At 35.8% G+C, this 8,756-nt stretch overlaps 1 pseudogene; it reads left to right on the top strand.

Moving 5' to 3' along the window:
* Positions 1-4,477: 4,477 nt before the first annotated feature.
* On the top strand, positions 4,478-4,576 carry LOC125392508 (U6 spliceosomal RNA; annotated as a pseudogene).
* The last annotated feature ends 4,180 nt before the right edge of the window (positions 4,577-8,756 follow it).

The following is an 8,756-nucleotide window of genomic DNA, read 5'->3' as shown; positions in this document are numbered from 1 at the left end:
ATTAAGAAAGAAATTAAAGTCTTCCTTGAATTTAATGAAAACAAAGACACAACATACTCAAACCTATGGGACACTATGAAAGCAGTGCTAAGAGGAAAGTTCATAGCAATAGGTGCCCAAATAAAGAAAACAGAGAAAGCACACATTGGAGACCTAACAGCACACTTGAAAGCTCTAGAAAAAAAGAAGCTGATTCTCCCAGGAGGAGTAGAAGACTGGAAATAATCAAACTGAGGGCTGAAATCAACAAAATAGAAACAGAGAAAACAATCCAAAGAATCAATGAATCAAAAAGCTGGTTCTTGGAGAAAATCAACAAGATTGACAAACCCCTATCCAAACTAATCAAACGGCAGAGAGAGCACATGCAAATTAATAAGATCAGAAATGAAAAGTGGAATATAACCACAGACACAGAGGAAATTCAGAGAATCATTAGATCTTACTACGAAAGTTTATATGCCACAAAGTTGGAAAATGTAAAAGAAATGGACATTTTTTTAGATAAGTACCATATACCAAAGTTTAACCAAGAACAGGTGAACAATCTAAATAGACCTGTTAGTCGCGAAGAATTAGAAGCTGTTATCAAAAATCTCCCTACCAAAAAAAGCCCAGGACCAGATGGTTTCAATGCAGAATTCTACCAGAACTTCTAGGAAGAGCTAATTCCTATGCTCCTTAATGTATTCCATAATATAGAAACAGAAGAGTCATTGCCAAACTCCTTTTATGAAGCTACAGTTACCTTAATACCGAAACCACATAAAGACACAACCAAGAAAGAGAATTACAGGCCAATCTCACTCATGAACATCGACGCAAAAATTCTCAATAAAATCCTGGCAAACCGAATCCAGGAACACATTAGAAAAATTATCCATTATGATCAAGTAGGCTTCATCCCAGAGATGCAGGGCTGGTTCAACATACGCAAATCTATCAATGTAATCCATCATATAAATAAACTGAAAGAAAAAAACCATATGATCATTTCATTGGATGCTGAAAAAGCATTTGACAAAATTCAACACCCATTTATGATAAAGGTGTTGGAGAGACTGGGGATACAAGGATCATACCTAAATATAATAAAAGCAATATACAGCAAGCCGACAGCTAACATCAAATTGAATGGAGAGAAACTCAAAGCCTTTCCACTAAAATCAGGAACACGACAAGGCTGTCCACTCTCTCCATACCTCTTCAATATAGTGCTTGAAGTTCTAGCAAAAGCAATAAGACAACATAAGGAGATCAAGGGGATTCGAATTGGAAAGGATGAAGTTAAACTTTCGTTATTTGCTGACGATATGATAGTGTACATAAGTGACGCCAAAAACTCTACCAAAGAACTCCTACAGCTGATAAACACCTTTAGTAACGTGGCAGGATACAAGATCAACTCCAAAAAATCAGTGGCCCTCCTATACACAAAGGATAAAGAAGCTGAGAGGGAAATCAGAGAAACATCACCTTTCACGATAGCCACAAATAGCATAAAATATCTTGGGGTTACTCTAACCAAGGAAGTGAAAGACCTATTTGACAAGAAATTTAAGTCTTTGAAGAAAGAAATTGAGGAGGATATCAGAAAATGGAAAGATCTCCCTTGTTCTTGGATTGGGAGGATCAACATAGTGAAAATGGCAATTCTACCAAAAGCAATCTATAGATTCAATGCAATCCCCATCAAAATCCCATCAAACTTCTTCACAGACCTTGAGAAAACAATAATCAAGTTTATATGGAAAAACAAAAAACCCAGAATAGCCAAAACAATCTTATACAATAAAGGAACTTCAGGAGGCATTACCATCCCTGACTTCAAACACTATTACAGAGCTACAGTATTGAAAAGAGCTTGGTATTGGCATAAGAACAGAGAAATCGACCTTTGGAATCGAATAGAAGACCCGGATATTAACCCACAAACCTATGAGCACCTAATTTTTGACAAGGGAGCTAAAGGTATACAATGGAAGAGGGAAAGCATCTTTAACAAATGGTGCTGGCATAACTGGATGTCAACCTGTAGAAGGATGAAAGTAGATCCATACCTATCACCATGCACAAAACTCAGGTCCAAATGGATTAAAGACATTAACATTAATCCGTCCACTTTGAACCTGCTAGAAGAGAAAGTGGGAAGTAGTCTACAAGATATAGGCACAGGAGGCCTCTTCCTAAGTAGGACCCCAGTAGCACAGACAATAAGAGAAACAATGAATAAATGGGATCTACTGAAACTGAGAACCTTCTGTAAAGCAAAGGACACTGTCAGTAAGACAAAAAGGTTGCCTTCTGACTGGGAGAAGATCTCCACCAACCCCTCATCAGACAAAGGTCTGATCTCCAAAATATACAAAGAACTCAAGAAACTAGGCACTAAAACTCTAATTAACCCAATTAAAAAATGGGGTACTGAACTGAACAGAGAATTCTCAACAGATGAACTTCGAATGGCCAGAAGACACTTAAGGTCATGCTCAACCTCCTTAGCGATCAGGGAAATGCAAATCAAAACCACTTTGAGATACCATCTTACACCTGTCAGAATAGCTAAAGTCAAAAACACCAATGATAGCCTATGCTGGAGAGGATGTGGGGTGAGGGGAACACTCATCCATAGTTTGTGGGAATGCAAACTCGTGCAGCCACTGTGGAAATCAGTGTGGCGGTTTCTCAGGAAACTGGGAGCCAACCTCCCTCAGGACCCAGCAATTCCACTCTTGGGAATATACCGTAGAGATTCCCTAACATACTACAAAAGCATTTGTTCAACTATGCTCATAGCAGCACTATTTGTAATAGCCAGAACCTGGAAACAGCCTAGGTGCCCCTCAATAGAAGAATGGTTAAAAAAGGTGTGGAATATATACACATTAAAGTTTTACTCAGCGGTAAAAAATAATGATATCTTGAATTTTGCATGCAAATGGATGGACATAGAAAACGCTTTACTGAGTGAGGTAAGCCAGACCCAAAAAGAGGAACACGGTATGTATTCACTCATAAGTGGATTCTAACCATAATTTAAAGGTCTTTGAGCCTATTATTCGTGATCTTACAGAAGCTAAATAAGAAGACGAACCTGATGAAGATTATTTAGCTATCCGCCAGGAGGTAGGAAATAGTCAAGAGTCCCAGGTAACCTTGGGTGCATGGGGGGTGGGGTGGGAGGGTTGTTGGAAGGGGAGAGGGTTGGAGAGAAGGGAGTAGGGGAGGAATGGAGAAAGCTCGGTTGACCGGGATGGGCGGAAGGGAGGAAGGATGAATATGGGATCAGGGAAGAATATATTTCAACTAAGGGTGTCATTTTGGGGTTTATTGGAAACTTGATTATATATGGGATCCCAGGTCCAAGGAGAGATCCCCAGATTGTTCTCTGGACAGAAGAGAGGGTGCCTGAACCGGCCTTGACCCATAACCATACTGATGAATATTTTGCTTATCACCATAGATCCTTCATCTAGCGATGGATGGCGATACAGATGGAGACCCACATTGGAGCACCGGACTGAGCCCCCCAAGGTCCAAATGAGGAGTAGAAGGACGAAGAAAATGACGAAGGACTGCGAGGGATGCTATCACCCACTGATACAAGGGGTCGGATCTAATGAGAGTTTACCAAGGGCAGTTGGACTGATACTGAACGAACACGTGATCCAACCAGATTCTCTGAATGTGGCTGGTCCGGAGTCTTTCTGAGAAGCCATTGACAATGACACTGGGACTAGTTTCCTCTGCATATACTGGATTTTTGGGATCCAGTCTGTTTGGATACTCACTTTCCTGGACCTGGAGGGAGGGGGGACGAACTTGAACTTCCCACAGGGCTGGAAACCCTGACTGCCCTTAGGGTCAAAGAGGGAGGTGGAGAGGGAGTTAGGGGAGTGGGAGGGTGTTGGGAAGAGGGGCGGAAATGGAAACTTTTATAATTTAATAAAATTACTTTAAAAAAAAAGAAATATGTAAAAACTCTGATCTATGTGTGTATGATCTGTTTCCCCAAAGTTAGTTTTCAAACAGCCTCATACTGAAAGTGTGAATCTCTACGGTAAAAGTAGTTCGAGAAGTGAAGTAACATAAAGTTGCTAACAGCCCCTTAAAAGAATAACAAAATGAATTTCAAGACATAAAACATTTCTACAAGAAAAATATCCCAGAAAAGATCATTCAAGAGAAAAATATTTCACAGCATCAGAGTTTTAAAAAGTGAGAGATTATTAATATAAACCACTATTAATAGTATAAAATTATCACACCCAAATGGTTTTGAATTTAAACATTAAAATATAAAAAATCTGGAATAAGTGCAATAAAAGGAAGAAAATAGTTAAGGTTTTGGACATTTGACTTTAAGAGAGGTGACAATGGTGCTTATTTTAATAGAAAATGTATGAATAGCACCTACAGAAAAGAGTAGGATTATTGTACTAAAAAATAAAATTAAACAAAAACATAATATTCATCCTTGCTCTGTCAGCACATTTACTAAAATTGGAATCATACTGAGATTAGCATAGCCCTTCATAAGAACGACACATACGTTTTTAAAGTAGTCCATATTTTTCAGATGGGAGGGAAGGTTGCCAGAAATTGAGAGGAGTAGAGGGATTTGCAGCGATAATCAGTATGTATTATGTGAGAAAAAAATCTGTTTTCAATAAAAGGAAAAAGTAAAGCATTCAAAAAACTATAGAGAATAAAATGATTATGCTGTTTTACAATTTATGAAAGTAGAGGGACTCTTAAATGGAAGTGACTAAATGGATCTTTAATGAAGTGACTAAATGAATATATTAAATACTACAAAAACACTTTCAAATGCTTCATCTTCAGTTTTAATGACACAATAACAAATATTCTAACAATCCCATATGAATATGTCATTGAATAAGAATAAAGAAACTGAGAGTTACTGCATTAAAAGAGAAACAATAACACTGAGTGCTAATAATAATATTGTTTTCTGTTCTATGAAAGTTTGACTTTTAATATTTTTTTAAATATAGCTTTCTATGATGATAAAAATGTGGTTGAATTACTATTTAGAGACTGATGGTATGCATAATCATTTCAATTTCCTATTCTTATTTTTATGTATTACTCTTCAAATGATTTATCTGTAATTTTAAAAAAAAGTTAATTTTTCTAAGCACTTATGATAACAGGTCAACAACTTCTAAATTTCTATTTTAAGGTTTGCTACTTTTGAGATTATAATATGTTTACAGCATTTCTCTTCTCTCTCTCACTCCAAATATTCCCATATAAAACTCTCTTCATGTTTTTCAAATTTATGGCATTAAAAAAGAATTAACTGTTGTCATGTTCCTCTCTCTCCCTTTCTCTGTCTGTCTCTATCTCTCTCACTCACTCACTATTATATCCCTAAACATAACCTGCTCAGACTGTATATTGTTTCAGTATGTGTCTTTCAAGGACTGACGTTTGGTACAGATAACCAGTTGGCCACTTTCCTGAGGACTATTTCTCCTGCTCTCATCATCCCTTAGTTCCCTGTAGTTCTTTCCGTAGGTCTGAGGCATTGTGGGCTTTTCCCTGTGGTATGTCTATTAATGCCATCTTTTTTTCAGCTCATTTTTAGGCAGTCGCATTCGTGAGACGTTCAGAGTGTAGCTTCTGACGTTATTTGGAGACAGAATCTCACAGAAAACTCCGTAACCCTCTGCCTTTTGTTATCTTTCTGTCCTGTCTGCTGGACCATAGGTGAGCGAGTGTGTTGTGGATGTATCCATCGGGACTGGGCTCTGTGACCCCGTATTTTGATTGATTGTGGTTTTATGTAGTGGTTCAAAGAAAAGTTTCCTTGATGAGAACTGATGACTCCTTTCAAAAAAAAAAAAAAAAAAGAATCACAGTTACTGCAAATACAAATGATGATTGAAAGTAGATTTCCAGGAACAAAAAGGAGGCAATGTTAGGTCATCACGCAGTTCTAATCCCAAACAGACAAAAGGTGAGCAGCTCTCACATCCAGAGCTTATAAAACAAAAAGCTACCACATGTTCCTCTGCTTCCCAGCTTGCAAGGACACTTTCCTAGCAGCCTGTGCAATCTAGGATTACCGAAGATTTTTCACTTCATGAAGAAACACGGGGAAGAAGAAACTCAAGTGCATTTTTTCTAGAATCTCTATTAGCATAAATATAAGGTATGGTATCAGTAAGAAGGAAGCAGTATAGTATTAGTAAGAAGTAAGGAAATAAAAGTGACACCAAAAGGCAACTGGACCTTAGACACGAATGGAAAGCACAAATAGCAATGCACAAGAAAAATGACGTTTGATTCATAGCATTTAGCGTTGATCTAATGACAAGGTCAAATATTATGCACTGAGTGTAAAATTAATGTCAAGTCCAAATGGACTTTTCTTCTGGATGGTGCTTACTAATGCGAAGCATTTTAAAAAGAAGCCGTCAGCAACACTTTGGGAAGAGAATTCTGAAAGAAGAAGTAATTCATGTCATTTATTTTCAGGGGAAAAACAAACCCTTGAGAGTGAGACTTTCATTTTTGCATTTAATTTTCAAGAATAAGAGTAAGATGTAAACTAAAGTGGGATATCAATAATTATTTCAATTCACCTGAAACCAGAAGAGTAATTTAATTTGTGTTAAGGGTGAAATGAAGATTTTTCTTTTTTTTTGATAAAACCACCTTTTCAATAATGTTAAAATCTTAATCAAAGTATCACAATTTCTTAAAAAGTGAATGGTAAACACTGTAACATATTAATAATTTTGATATTCTATGAAAGGCAGGTCTTGAGCTGGGACTACCCTTCTCATTTTCCAGATAAAACTCAGGACATGTCATCAGCTTTTTGTTCAGAAACAGCAGAAATAATAGGAGACACTTCTGTCTGTTGGCATGAAGCAAATTGCTTGTACTTTCTCTGGCTTCTTTTTGTCAGTGTGTTATTGAACGTAGAGAATTTAAATACACCAAAACTGAAGGATTCCATAGTCCCTTAAATCATTCCTTGTCAACTGTTCCTCAGACACTATTAGCATTAGAGTTAGACAACTTAATTTTGTTATAATTTTATTTTGGGGGGGATAACTAATATAGTTGTTTGTATAATCTTTGGTAAATAGCTTTTAATAGTCAAAGTCCAAAATGGATTTCAAGGGGTATTACAAAGTCATATTAGTTGTGAAAATGCTAAGTATGAGTGAAAATGAGTACTCTGGTTTCCATATTATCTAACCACAACTCAGGGTTGTGCATCAAGAATATCTACCACAAACCCAAATTCAATGAAATATCAAGTCAGATTTCATATTGAATTCCTTTACAGCCAAACTGGAGAATGAATTCTTTGGTTTATATATGCAGAGCAACATCAATATCAACAAAGAAATTTTTGCTTCATTCAGTTACACAGCAAGAAAATAAAGTGTGACTACCAAGTTAGAAGTACAGATCAAGGCAGGAGAAGAGAGAGAGCAGATTCACAACTCACAAACTTGAGGTGTACAACTTCAACAACAGCGTCCTTACAGCCTCAGTCCAAGCCATATTTCAGGGGTTTTATCAACTGCCCTGGATTTTCTAGAAGGCAGAAACAAACTTCAATCTTGCTTATTTACTTTCTTTATAGCTATGCTTATTATGAATGGCCACCAGTGTCATTCCTATGAAGCCTGAAATGTGAAAAGATATATAGGTGTTAATCAAGGTTATAATTTTATCTATTTTTCTGAGATACTGTTTCTGAAAATTTATCAATATATATTTTATTATGAACCAAAAGAAATTTTGAATTCAAGTTTAGTAAAATAGACACATTTATTATTGAACTCTTTTTAATACAAACACCATATACTATCCATTAATCAATACTTGCATTTATATTAATAGACAATCATCACTAGAGAATTTAAATTAATATTTTCTAATACTGGTGTATTGAATTAGAACATTCAACCAAAGCCCATATAAATAATAGATGATATCCCATTATGTTATATATAAGATTTTTAAAAATTGCATAAATATATTCATTAAATTCATAGTATTACTATATGAAAAAAAAAGGTGATAAAGTTGGAATTTAAGGAGCAGTAGCAGTAGTTATAGATAAAGAGGCTGTACAAAGTGAAAAAAGAACCTGGGAAGATTTTTTAAGTTTTACAAATTAACATAACCTAGTTACTTTTTTTTTCCTTCTGGAAAAGTTAATTGTCTTTGTCAGTGAAAAGAAGTGCAATTTACTAACTTCCCATGAGGATTCTAATTGTTCTTCTTTCTCCTACAGGAGCCTGACATGTTTTGAGAGTTGGGGAACTTTCATGTGTGTGAATGATTTACAAAATTTGTGTCATGTAGCAAGGGAAAAAAGTATTTCACTCTTAATAAATTAAATGAAGGGCATGGATAGAGCAGAAAGTAGTTAATAATGAGTTTGCAAATTGATGACTTAGCAAATAAATTTAAGAAGTTTTCTTAAATTTAAAACTTGTTCTTTAACACCATTGTTAAATCTATTCATTTTTTTTTTCAGTTTTTAAATGAAGGGATTTGATGACTCAGCTTCTTTAGCATTGTAAATCAGAAGCAAAATGTTTATAAAGTGATTGCTTTCTTCATAAATGAGAATTGAGCATATATACATTGCATAGTGTTTAATATTGCTTTTATCAGTAGGAGAAGGATTTCCACATTTCAAGGTGTCACTTGAACAGTTGTTTCAAAAGATTTCTGCTTAGGTGCCAAGACCTTGG

Source organism: Myodes glareolus, chromosome 12 (assembly GCF_982192425.1).
Source record: "Myodes glareolus chromosome 12, mMyoGla1.1, whole genome shotgun sequence".
Classification (NCBI taxonomy): Eukaryota; Metazoa; Chordata; class Mammalia; order Rodentia; family Cricetidae; genus Myodes; species Myodes glareolus.
This window is presented reverse-complemented; position numbering and strand designations above follow the sequence as displayed.